The 13,492-nt window shown below is 51.0% G+C and overlaps 1 long non-coding RNA gene across 1 annotated transcript in view; it reads left to right on the top strand.

Annotated features, from left to right (window-relative positions):
- Positions 1-13,431, top strand: part of LOC113844997 (uncharacterized) — a 121,863-nt gene extending 108,432 nt beyond the window's left edge. The window contains exon 3 of the long non-coding RNA XR_003500139.3: positions 13,342-13,431. This is a non-coding gene — a long non-coding RNA (uncharacterized lncRNA). The remainder of the gene's footprint in view (positions 1-13,341) is intronic.
- Positions 13,432-13,492: the final 61 nt, after the last annotated feature.

The following is a 13,492-nucleotide window of genomic DNA, read 5'->3' as shown; positions in this document are numbered from 1 at the left end:
CAGAAAAGGTTTTAGGGGACACATATCCAAATCCGAAACATTTCAAAATTGCTTACGCAAAGCAGTTTCCTACATCAGCAGAGCAGGGTGGGCATAAAAGAACAATCATTTCTTCCAGAAAGACTTAGGATGGTTGGTACCAAGTGGCAGCCCTCTCGAAACATGCAGCGTTAGCACATGAAGATGAACACTGCTATACCCCAGCGCCTGCTCCAGGAGCCCCTGCCCGGCTCACACTCACCAGGGGAGGCTGTTTGATTGGCACACAACGAAAATACCTGGCAGGGCTTTCAGAGACATTTTTGGTAAGTGCTCCTCATTTGGGTATTGCCAAGTACCCTGCAAAAGCAGACATTTCAGCTGGAGTTGCAGGCAGCCTGGCTCAACCTGGCTCAGTCACAGGTAACTGAGAGCATCCAGACCAGGAGGAGGAAGAGACCAAGGTCTGGGGTGCTGCTGAGGTTAAATGAAGCTTGTACCTGAACAAGGCCCAGCGCTGAAATATTCACAGGTTAATATGAACTTCAGAAGATGTAGCCGCTGTTTCTCATGGCAACCACAAAACAGGATCTCCAGATGTCTCTTTCACATGAACTCAGGTAAGAGGATGTGAAACGGCAGAAGTCTGAGATCACACCTGCAAGGATCAGCAAGACATCTGCAAGGCAAAGACCATGTCCTTGCCACCTCTCCGGCCCGCAGAGGAAGAACTCAGGTCCTTTAACACCGGCTGTGGAGGCAGGGGGCACCGCTGGGCCTCCTGTACGTGCTGCAGCTGAAACGGGGAGGAGTAGGTCCAAATATCAATGCCGTCACAATCAGCCAGACCCAGACCCAAGCCACTCTTTCATGTGTGATTTCCGAGTGATTTTACTTTCAAATCACCTCAGCTTTTCACTCACAGGCAGCAGCTTGCTCAAGCACAGCGGAGCTGGCAGCAGCCGCTCACGGGTACAGGGGCTCATGACAAAGCCCGGCGAGCCCTCAGCAGGAGCGCAGCCTTCTGCTGGGCCCACGCCGGGGGCGGCTGTGGTGCTCCCGAAGCTGGGGGTGAGAAAATACAGCTCCAGTTGCAATGAGATTGTTTAATACATGCTCTCTATCATTCACCAGCGCAGGTTTAAGCAGCACATAAGCCACTTTGACACAGCAATACATCACTCAAAAACAAAACCTGTGCACTCTGCACCAGGCATGGGCGGACGGATAGCTCATCAGAGGGAGAGAGTCTTTCATCAGCTGCCTTTCACTGGGTGATGACAATAATCATTTCAACATAGAGTACACAACCTAGAGTGATGAAGGCAGCAGAACACATCTGGCCTGATCTCTTTAATACCGAATATTTTAAAAACCTGAGAACATTTGTCGGTGAGGTTCGACACAATGCCTAAGCCATAGGAGAAAAGGTTACATTTATTAAAAGAGCCAGGAAGAAGGAAGACAGACTGCCTGTGGTAGGAAAAAGTGGCATGTGCTGCATCCAGCTCAGACTGTGATAGTAAGTCCACACTGGGGATGTGTGATGGTGAAAAAAAAAAATAAAGAAAGAAAGAAAAAAAAATATACATATATATACATATATAATATATATATATATATCTTTTAGCATCTGATCCAAAACTGACTGTAGTCAATGCACAACTCCCACGTATTTCTATAAGCTTTGGCTCAGTGCACTGAAGCTACAGCAGCCAACTGCTGTTCCACACAGCAATAGCCAGCCCCGAGACTGTGCTTGTCCTCAGGATGCAGCAAAACCCTGTAGCAAAGTGGTCCAGCATCATTACCACAATTACGGAGCGAGAAACGGGTACAGAGCAGAGAACTTGCTTGACCAAGGTCACCCAGAAGACTCGTGACAGCCACATCTGGAAACAGGAGAACCCCGAGCCCTTGGGTAGCATCCAAGTGCCTTTGGGTTGGTTCCAGACACCGAGCAAGCTGCCAGGTCCAGAGGGGCTCTGCCAAGCGTGATATTTCTCGCCAGTAGCTCCCAGGTCCCATATGTGTGCGACTCCAAGCCAGAATGGCACATGGATACCTCCCGGCCGCATCCTCAGCAGACAGTTTCAGTGCAGGCCTCAAGGATGGTTTCCTGCCTTTTCCCTACATCCACACTGTGCACAGGAGAAGGACTAAAGACATTATCCATCTCCTGTGCTAGCTAGCCTGGGATTATGGCAGAAAAGGCTACATGATGGGGCACTGAGGCATGAGCTTTCTGTGCCACCCAGACAATGAAATGCAGGAGAAAACAGCCTGAGAAGAGATTGGTCCTTAGCCTCTGAAGGGTGCACGTGTACTCACACAGCTGCTGGGATGGATTTCTCCTTCATGGGATGTACAACCTAGTGTCCCACAGAAGTTTACTTGCATTCCAGTTAATTGGCAATGGGTATCATTCAGGGTCTTGATGACCTTCTGGCAAACAGGAGAACCTCAGCACATCTACAGAAAAAGCACTAAAACAGAGCAAAATTATGTCTTCGGGTTTCTCCAAGGATTTTTTCACAGCATCATCTACAGACCTGTTCTCTGCCTAGCAGGGAGAGGTTTTCATTTTCTGTATTCACCGTAGAGCTTTTACTAAAAATCCTCTGTTAAAAAGTCTCTTAAAAGCACAGTTAAAAATGGATTAAAAATGAATTAGTGTATTTACTTGCTGGTCAGAAAAAAAAAATAGACCAAGAAGGGCATAATAAACAAGACAATACGAAGAAACAAAGCTAATTGCCAGCCTGGGAGAGGCAGGCGGCACATTCCTAGTAAGCTGTCTGTCTTAAACCCTCTGGATCAAAAAGTGATTAATCCTACAGACAAATGTAGCCTTGATGGTAGAGATACACAAAATCCCCTAAACAGAGCGATGTGGTGTTATACTTACCGCACTGAAGGCCGCAATTAAGGGGTCTTTAGCTCAGCCTTTCCCACCCTGATCCCCACCTTCTCGGACAGCACAGGTCTCCCCCCAAGAAACCCCCATGCCAAAGCAGGGAGGGGAAGGGAAGCAGTGCTGGGGGAGTTTCTATAGCCTCATTTCTCCCCAGAATCACAGAATTTTAACCCCATGTTTCTCGCTCAAAAGGGCCACGTGCCCATGGTGGGACAGGAGCAGGCAGTGCCTGCTGGCAGTGGGGCAGTTCCCCCGGGGGGGGCTCAGCCTGGCCCCCACCACGGGCTGGAGGGAGGGATCCCCAGCTCGGCTCTAGCAGCAGTGCTTGGGAAGCCTGAATTAACCAGGACTTCATTTTCCGTGTTACGTCTGGCTCTTTATTACGGTCTCGTGTTACCTTGTGCTCAGCTCTAATTATCAAATTATGCTAAGCAAAAATGTTTTCCACAGCACACTTCTGATCTCTGGCTTTAATTCGATTATCTCCAAGGCTCTCTCCATAAACACTCTCTCCCTCGCTTGTGCTTTTGCACGATCCTGGCTAATACCAGCAGGCTGCTGCCGGCAGCCCCGCAGAGCCCCGAGGGCTGGTCTGGGGGCAGCATCTGTCCCCAGCTCTGCAGCTCTGCTGGGCATGGGCTCCCCACCTTCCCTGCTGCCAGCCTGTGCCTGGGAACACCTCCCAGAGGCAAAATGTGGCTTGGCCCACCAAGAGCAGGTTTTATGCAAAAATGGGTATAAGGACGAAAACATTTTTGATGCTTTTTAACTTTTTTGTGTGTTTTTGTAAGACGATAGCAACCTCCTGAAAAGTACGCTTTAGGAATCAAAAGATGTTAGGTTAAATGCAGTCAGAAAATAAGACTTTCCTAATATTTACACATTTAAATGAAAATCTGTATTTAGTAGAAAAATAAGGTATTTTCTTGAAAACAGTCCTTTTAAACAAAGAACAGCTATTTCCCTCCTTAAAAAACAGAGTTTTGTGACTGGCTTTGCTGGTTTTTTTTACTCAGTGCATCTCTTTTCTAGTTTATTAAGCATTGTGTTAAGTGAATCCTTTTAGGCTCATCAGTACATCACTGGTACAATGCACTAAAAGGCTTTAGAAAACACATCACACTAAAAATATGGGTGCTAGAAAATGCTCTAGGCACTACATGGCAAAACACAGGCCTGAAAGTCCTGATCAGAAACAGCCCTGAGTTCAAGCTGCCGTCGCCTGGCCCAGCCCCAGCCTCCTGGCTCTGGCCCCCCACCCCAAGTGGGCACAGCTCACTGATGGAAAATTTAAAACCCACTGATAGGAAAATTAAAGTGGAAGTCATGGGGCCATGCGAGGGCTGCTCAGAAATACGGGGCTTGTATGTCCGATCAGCCACAAAAATGGGGCAGGTCAGTCCCGTGTACCCCGCGCCAAGGCTGGGGGGTTACTCAGGGCGAAACAAATGCATCGCTGGAAGTTACACTCCATTTGCCAGCCGAAACCAGGATCCTCGTGCTTATAAGTAAGAGCCTTGCTCTGTGTGGTGTAAGACCCTGAACTTTCCTGCAGCTCTGTGCTGCTTCAGATCCCAAACACTGCTAATCTACTGAAGCAACTGGAAAAGACGGTGGCTCCCAGGGGAGGAGGGCAGGCAGTGAATACCTCCCTGACCCCTACAGTTGCTCATTTTATGCCGTGAAACATGAAATTTGATTACTCTTATCATTAGCTTAGCTCACATAGCTACAAATGTTATTAGTAGCCATAAAATTATCAAGGCCCTTTTAAAATCCATTTTTAAAGAGTGTGTGACATGTATTAGCAGATCTGAAATCCTGATTTCAAATACCCCCACTCGAACATCAGAAACAAAATGTGGAGCTAAGCAACAGTGACAGGGCTCGAGAAGCGCTAATGAAGAGTGGTGCCATTGCCTAAGAGAAACATTACACATTATTAACACATTAGCCCACTAAGGCACTGTGCCAGCTGTAATAAGCAACCAATTTGGCATGCTAACTTAGATACACAGGACCATTCAGAAAACCTTCTTCCATTTTTTTCCTCCCTGGTGGACAAACACATGGTGCAACCTGTTTCCTTCCCGCTAATGCCCAGAAAATCACCGCTTAGCTGTGTCCTAATTCCTGCACACGGCTGGGCACTGCGCTGTTAGTACTTTGACACCGATCCTTCTGATGCAAGGTCCAGTTCACAAATTGGCTACATATATTACCCGTGCATGGGAGTGTGGGAGGGATAAATCATATTCATTATTCACATTCATGAAATTCCAAACACATGGGAAGTACTGATGGCGTCCTTGGGGAACTAGAAACAGCTTGTCAGAGATATCCAAGTAAAAGGGGTGCAAAATCAATTATGAAAGGAGGTGTTTCCTGCTCTAACAAGCTAATTACTGTACATCAAGTCACAAAGGGAAAACTGATGCTTTTTATTTTTTTAATGGAGGTGCTGTCAGATTAAATCAACTCGGAAGGACCACTGAGTTTAATGTATTCCCTCAGCTGATGCTCGCTTTAACACATTTACATATGCAAACACGTTAATATTCTGTCTGAATCCATGAAATAAGACTGACAGGGCAGAACCTGACAAAATGCTTGTGTGACCCTGCTCCCATGGCTTATTTACAGCATTTACAAGTGCCGGTAACCCCAGCTCAGACTGAGCATGATTGCTTGGGAGTCACCACAGTGAAAGCAGGAGCATCTCAGCAGGGAAATGACACATCCCTGCTGCTGGAAGGATCCATTTTAGGAGGTAAACCTAACGTATAAATTGCTAATGAACTATCCCTTCCTGTCCAACACAGCCAGCAGAACCGCAGATGGCTGGTTCCCCCGGGAGGTGCAGTAGGTGACGCTGGGTACTTGTCAGATGCCCCCAGGTTGTCAGCCAGGAGCACACTGCTGCATCGGGCTGCCTCTGGTGAGTGAGGGCTGCTCCCTCGGCCAGCACGTGCCCAGCAGGGCTCTGCAGTGCTTGCCCCAGTGCTTGCCCAGGACAAACGTGATGCTTCGCTGCTTCCTCCTATATCCATCTGCCCAGACCCCTCTGCCTTTCCTTACACACCCACAAGCCTCTGAAAGCCAGCAGTCAGCAAAAGCTCCTGGTGCCTGCAAGCCTTTGCATCAGAAACGGATGCTCACCTGTGTTAGGGGTCGAGGCACTAATGTTTCCATTCACTGCTCTCCGAAAGATTAATTGTTTTCATGCAACCATCTGAACCGGAGGCCAGGGGTTACACCCTGCCCACAGCGATGCTGTGTACGAGCAAATACCCAGAGAGCAGCGTGCAGATGAGGGCTCGCACCTCTCCGGCATCCAGCTGCCTCCCTTATGCGATGCTTCCCGCAGCCCTGGGCAGGGTGGCAGGGAGGTTTGCATTGCCTGGCGTGCCCAAGAGCCCCATGCTGGGCTCAGCACAGAGTGGGTCGAGAAAAACCCACATCTACGGGACAGATAGCCAACCCTCAATCACTCAGAAAGCAGCTTCAGTGCTGTGGCTGGTCTCTCCAAAGCTGGTGGACAAGCCCCCCATGGACAAGCAACGTGAAAGGGGATGGCCCAGGCTGCACAATGTGCCTGCTGCAGCTCGCTGAGCGGCACTGCCGGGCTCTGTGTGATGGCTGCACCCAGCTGTGCCGATCCGCTCCCACCTCGGAGCTGACTGTAGCTGAAAGACAGATGACCTGTTATATACTCTCTCACCTTTAACCATTCCCACATGATCAGAGTGTTTCTGGGGTATAGGTAATAGGTCCAGTCTTGAAGTCTTTATCAGGGCCAGGTTGTCGCTGGTCCCTGCAACACCAGGTGTATGGGGGATGATTAGAAGGAGCAGTCAGATTTCCATTTGTTCAGAGCAAAGACAGGAGAAATTTCCGTGCTTGGAGGTGGTAACAAGCTGCTTTCTACTGTACTCTTAAAGAGCTTCAGCATCTCTCACTGTACCCCATGCACCTGCAGAGCAAGTCAGCAGAGAAGGCTGCACGGCCCAGGTGTTGCAGCTTGGGCACTCTCACACTGCTCCTTCTGAAGAAGAACACAGTCAAGCACTCCGCTGATCTGTATTCAAGCAAAACTCCCAGCCTAGCTCCGCATAAGTGCAAAGGGAGTAAAGATTCAAAACCTGGTCCGAGATGGGTCAAGCATCTGTTTGTTTATCTGTTGTCTTCTCTTCTACTGAGTAAGCATGGGCAACACTAAGGAAACCATGTCATTCATAAAGTGGATTGATGTCCTTGGAGCTGTTCAGCTCCTTCTTGAGGAAAATGCACAACCTGTGTCTTACACTCAGATGGATTCACTGACTTGTGGAATTTATCCCTTGATACCATTGTCTGACACAGGCTTTCCTTCACACACACATCTGCAGACAGCAATTTCCTATTACAGATGCTGCCCATCACCTCCATGTTCCCTTCTTCCACTCACAAGAAAATCAGATGTGGGCACTTCAGAGCAATCTGGGCAGCTAAGGGAGCCCGGCCAGGACCGGCCTGTGGTTCAGCACAGCCCAGAGGACATTTCTTGTGGACAAGGCTGTGTCCAACCAGCAATGCCAGCCAGCATGCTGTGAGCTGGGCCAAAGGCACACGGCACTGCAGAGCCCTTTTCTCCAGCCTCCATTTCCTTGGTGCTCCTGCAGCGCCCAGCACAGAAGCAGGCAGTGATGTTAATGGGGATGGGCAGTTCTTGCAGTGAGCTGGGGTGGCTGAAATCCCCAACAGTGCCTCCCAGGACAGCCCATATGCTTGCAGGCAGGTGAGCCAATGTTGTCAGATGCACTGTACAAGGGCAGGTGGGAAAAGGGAAAAATAAAGAGAAGCTGAACTGATGGGCATTTCAATCCCTGCCTTGCTGGGCAATGTCTGCTTGCTCCTCCACGGCCAAAGCAGATGAGTTGGGCCTCCGGCAGCTCTCTGAAGAGCCTGTGTTGGCCCTGCACACTGAGATGCACTCTCCAGTGAAGTCCATCCCCTCAATAAAGGAAAAAATGGAGAAAATGGAGACATCTGCTGGGAAGCTGTCAGGTTTATTAGATACATGCGGGCTTGGGGACGGAGCAGCGGTAGGATCTCAAGGAATCTGAGCTCAAAGAAATAAAGGCAACTTCAAAAGGCACAAGCAGACTAGAAGAATCACTTAACAACAATATTTTTTTGCTGGCAATACAATTGAAAACACCTGAGAATCAAATCAGGATTCAGCCTATCCCCCCCCCTGGAATTGCAGCTGCTATCGATTCTGGGCACTAGATCTTAGGCAAGCTCCTCCGTAAACTCCTGACACCAGCCATTACAAGCGATCCCAGATGTGGAAGGATTTATGGGATCCCCACACTTTAAAATATGCACAGATTAGAGACCTTGCTAATTCTAAAGCTGGAGGGTGCCCACACCCCTCTGCTCCCCCCAGCACCAGGGTGAGGGCAGCAGTACCACCGGCTGGGCACCGTGGAGCTGCGGCACCTCCTGGACTGCCCCAGGGTGTCCACAGAAGGGGACTGGGAAAAACAAGCTTATAAATGTGATATTGCAATCCACGTGAAATGGCTGAGCATCTCCGGCAGGAAAGCTGGTGCCATTCACACAGCACCTGCAGCGAATAGTCCTTACCCAGAAGAGCTCTTTCTCCTGACTTGAAGTACCTCGCCATGTCACAGAGGAAGGACGGGCTCCCCTTCATCACATGCTGGAGGAGCCCAGGTGCTGGAACAGTGCCGTAACCCACCGGAGCTCCCCCATGTCCTGCATCAGCATTTTTGGCCTTTCCTTTCGACTTCCTTCTGCAGCTCCTGATACCACAGCAGAAAGGGGGAGACTGAGAGATAGGAACGGACAATTGTGGAAGAGAAAAACTGTGGAATTTGTAGCCTTTGCAAAGTACAAAACAATGTGAGAAACAAAGCTGTCAGTTTTCTCGGGCAATTAGAAGAGCTGGGTAAGAAATACTGCAGCAACATGGACCTCCCAGCCCAGTGTCCCCAGTACCAGTGAAGCAATTTGCATTGACTCCCATTGACATGAGATCAGCCCCTTCATGCTGCCAGAATAAATGAGGCCATTTGCAGTGGCAAATCCCAGCTCAGCCGTGTCCACAGAAGGCGACTTTTCTTCTGTGGCAGAAGGCAGCAGCGTTTCTCCTCACCGTGCATCTGTGTGAGCACTACTGCAAACAGCAGGGTCACTGCAGGCAGGTCGATGCCATATAATTTCCTTGTTATTTGTCTATAACAAAACAGTAGTCTTTAAAGTAAGGAAAATAAAAGCTACCTGCTTGGAGAGCTGTGCGTGCAGCCAATTGGTGGGGTTTGATTTTGGACAATGAACACAGCGAAGCCAGCTTGTGATCACGAATGGCTCTGAATTGTCTGTGAGGCCTCAAAACTAAGGATCGATATGTTGTCTGTCATGGTAAACATTTTTAAAAGATTCCTGCTTCATAGTCCACAGAAGAATTTGATTTCCATGCCTATTGAATAATGATAGATTTTATGACAGCAAATGTAAGATCTATCATGTGACTGGGATTAACTTTTGCTGATAATCTAATATCTGACCCTATAGCAAAGTAACTACTGCTGCACCACTCTTTTGCAGCCTTTCCCTCTCCCTTTGGCTGGATTCTCCCTCTCCTCATCACCTTGCCAGCCTGCTGCCACCTCCTCCCAGATAGAGCAGAGAGAGAGCACAGAAATACCACCCCCGTCCCACACATCTGAAAAACAGTGGGCTGGGAGGGCAGCTGAACCCTGCACTTTGCAGCAGCATGCAGGGAATGATTTCCTGTGCTTCTGTGCATTTTCACATAGAGACCAACATCCAGCCCACACATGTGCCACCCCACACTGTCTCCACACCAGGAGCCCCCTCCCAGAGGCAGCATGGTGTGCCAGGGCAGCGGCTACCCCACACTGCCCACCGAGCCAGGCACCAGGCTGCCGACCTCCTCCTCAGGACAGGGCAGTGCTTTTTGCTAGCAGGTGAGAGGCAGGGGCAGAATAAATAATAGATACCATAAGCTTCTCATTAACCAATTAACAGAGCTCGTAAACAGAAAGGCAGCTTCCCAAGGCCTGCTGCTTGGGGTGAGTGGCACAGCTGCCATATAAACACTTTACAACACCCAGGCTGATCCCCTACTGAGCTGTTTGAAGTCCCAGACCCCTGCACCACTGTGAGTAAGGTTTTCTTTTGCTTCTACAGCCTTCTAAGCTGAATAGCTTGTAAAACTGTTACAGCCAAGGGAATCAAACAGCTGCTCAAACCCTTCAGAAACAGTAAAGCTCTGCAATCACCAGCAAGCACTTGTGATGTGCCACCAGGCTGAAGGAGAAAACTGCTCTCCTTCAGCAGAGAACAACAAGTAAATCAACCAAGAAAGTGTACCAAATGCTGATGTGATGAGAGGAGTGTAATCTGTCCTCAAAACGAAGGCTGTGGGGTCCTCTTGCTAGGTGCTGCCCTAGTTTAGTGATAAACACTGTGGGCTCACTCAAGGCAGGCCTGCTGCGGGGCCAGGGCTGGTGATGTTAGCATGGGGGGAACCAGCTCTCCAGCCTGCCCACCACCCCCTGAGGCCTCTGGGGTCAGGAGGGTGGTAGGAGCCAGTTCCCCTTGAAAACTCCTTCCTTGTTGCCTTGAGCCCATGCCAGGAACCTTTTCCTTCCTGAACGTAGGTGAGAACCGCTCCAGGCAGCTGAGTGGGCCTGGTGGTGGCTGAGGCGGCCAGGGACCCTCTTGGAGGCAGAGCCTGGTGCACGCCGTATCTCTGCCTCTGTCCAGCCTCTTAGCACAGCAAAAATGAGGAGGCCTTTGGGGAGGCTCTCAGAAATTAGCCTGGCGTGGTAAGTCCCCTCTTTTGGACCCACCAGGCTCCCCTGAGGGAGAATTTTCCTGAGAATTTTTCCTGAGGGACAGGAAAGGGAAGCTTGCATTGCCCCAGCCACTTCTGGTGTAAACATTTACTTTAGATCGAGTGGCACATAAAGCAGAGAGGAGCTCTCTCTGGCTGGCTCCTAGGGCTGATAGTTAAATATTTATAATGTCCGAATTAGCATAGTGAAAGCTCAATTCATCAATTTGTTCTGCTCTGTCGGTAGGAAGGGGAGGGGTGGCACGGCGCCCCACAGGAGGTGCAGCAGGGGTGGGCAGGGTGGCTGCCCAGGCGAGGGGACTTGTTGCCCACTCCAGCGGGTCCGGGGCCGAGGCCGGCGGGGGGCCGAGCTGCGGGGATCCCTATCCTGCCCCGGGGGCAGCCCCAGGCCTCGGGGGAAGTAGTGGGGAGCAGCCTGGCCAGGTCAGGGGTGCCGGGGTGGGTGCGGGCTGCCCGGGAAGGGTTAAGGCTTTTCAGGCCGAAATCTCCCAACAGAAGGCAGGGTCAGCCTCGGAGCTGAAATTTAAGTGCTAATGACTGATGCCCTTCACCCCTCGGCTGCCTCCAAAGGCGAGTGCCCTGGATGAGCCGGGGCCGGAGAGCATTTAACATTTGAACTTCTTCCCGTCTGCGAGGCAGCAGGCCGTTGTGCGCGGGGTCGCTGACCCCCAGCCCCGCTCCCCCAGCCCCTCAGCTGCCTCCGGGCCCTAATTGAATGACAGATGGTCAGCGGCAGGAGAGGGCAGGAGCTGGGCCCCACGTCCCCGCCGCCACTGCCCACGCACCCACAGGGCCACAGCCGCACACCGAGGGGACTGGGTGGGCACAGGGTGCTCGGGTGCACCCCAGGGCCAGGCAGGACCTGGGGCAGCCCGAGCCCAGCAGCCTGCCGGCCATTCCCATCTCCCTGCCACACAACAAAGCATCGCCGAAATTACAGAACCCCGAGCAACGTTGGGCCGCAAGGCCTCCCACTCCTCCTGGCAGGGCCAGGGATGGGGAAGGCGAGGAGCTGGCTGCTCTGTGGGGCCTGGTGAGCTGCTGGGCCCCATGGGGCAGCCTGGGCAGGGGAGGCAGAGCTACGCCTGGCCCCTTCCTGCTCTCTTCCCCCTGGGGCAGCAGCTCAAGCTGCAGGGGCGACACAGGGAGGCACAGAGGGCAGGAGGATGTTGTGTCCAGGGTCAGGGACACCACAGGTGACAGAAAGGACCTGTATGGCTGCAAAGGGGGCAGTGGGAATGGCTCTCGGGGGGGGCAGATCCTGCCCCAGCCTCCCTGCCTGCCACCCTGCCAGCTTCCCTGCAGACAAAGCCAGGGGCGGCCAGGGAGGGCCCTTGGGGGGCTGGGGCTGTGCGAGCGCAGCCCCCGCTGCAGCCCGCTGTCCCTTTAACAGAGAGCCGTGATTCCCACAATTACTGGGATTACAAGGAAAGGGTTATCGATTTGCAGCCTGCACTGTGTGATCAGCGCCCGGGCGGCCCTCCCGGCCCACCTCTCCTACTGTAAGCACGAAACCATTTATAAATGTTTTATTTCACTGATCGCCTCACCCTTGCTGCATAATAATAACCCCGGCAGCATGGCGATATATTCGCTCCCCCTTTCCCCGAGCCCGCAGCCTGCAAAAGGCACCAACATGATATGCAGCAGCCCCTGATTTGTGTGTATGTTTTAATTACCGCCGGAGAAACCTGTACACAAGCATAAAAAAGGGCGAGGGGAAGGGAGAGCAGGCCCACACGGAGGAGGCAATGGCAGCCTAATGCACCGCTGGCTGACAGCGACTTCCGCTCAGGCACCTTCTCCAGATCGAACCCTTCGATTGTAACTGAAACAATTTGCATACTGATTCCTCTCATAGCCTCCCGATCCATAACCAGCCAGGCAGCTATTCAAATGCAAGTAGCATCCCTAAATGCAAGGCTAGACTGACCAAAATGCGCTGTCCAACAAGCAGAAGGAGAAGAAAAAAGCCCTTGATTATTATTTCTATTTTTGTTCCTTTTAACCTTTAAAAGATTTAGCTGGAAGCTGTTTGTTTATGACTGGGGATGTAAGGGAGAGAATTGATCCTGGACTAGATCCCTGCGCTGGAGAGATTTTTGGTTGTGTTTTTTGGTGATTTTTTTTTTCTATTTTTATTTTTATCTAAGCTGCAAACTGAGGCTCTTTGGGGGGAAAAAGAGGGTCTGTCCTCTCTCCCACCCCCTTCCTCCACCAAAACCATCCCAGCTCCTGCAGACCCAGGAAATACACAAATTGCTGCCTGTGCCTCTGCCTCTGGTGCATGTTGGGCTGATGAAGAACGTGTAATTCTGGCTGTAAATTCTTGCGTTTAAGTTGGTCCAATAAAAGATCTCTCCTACACCTTGTGAGGGTTTGGTGCTTTATTTTTTAACGGGACTGGCGTGGCAGCCGCGGCGGTTGCATTTTTTTCTTCTTCTTTTTCCTCTTTTCGTTCTCATTTGAAATTATGCAGATAGATTTTTTTTAAATTTTTTTTAAATATATTTTTTTTTATTTTTTTTTTTATTTTTTTTTTCTCTCCTCCTAGGGGGGCCAAATCTAGGAGGCGAGCGCGCATCGGATGCCCGTCCCAGCGGCGTGCGGAGCCGGCGGGGGTAAGCGTGCCCGGCGGGGCACGGAGCGGGCGGAGGGGCTGCGCGGCCGGGCCGGGCGGGGCGCACAGCGGCGGGGGCGGCCCC

This window comes from Anas platyrhynchos, chromosome 11, assembly GCF_047663525.1.
Source record: "Anas platyrhynchos isolate ZD024472 breed Pekin duck chromosome 11, IASCAAS_PekinDuck_T2T, whole genome shotgun sequence".
Lineage (NCBI taxonomy): Eukaryota > Metazoa > Chordata > Aves > Anseriformes > Anatidae > Anas > Anas platyrhynchos.
This window is presented reverse-complemented; position numbering and strand designations above follow the sequence as displayed.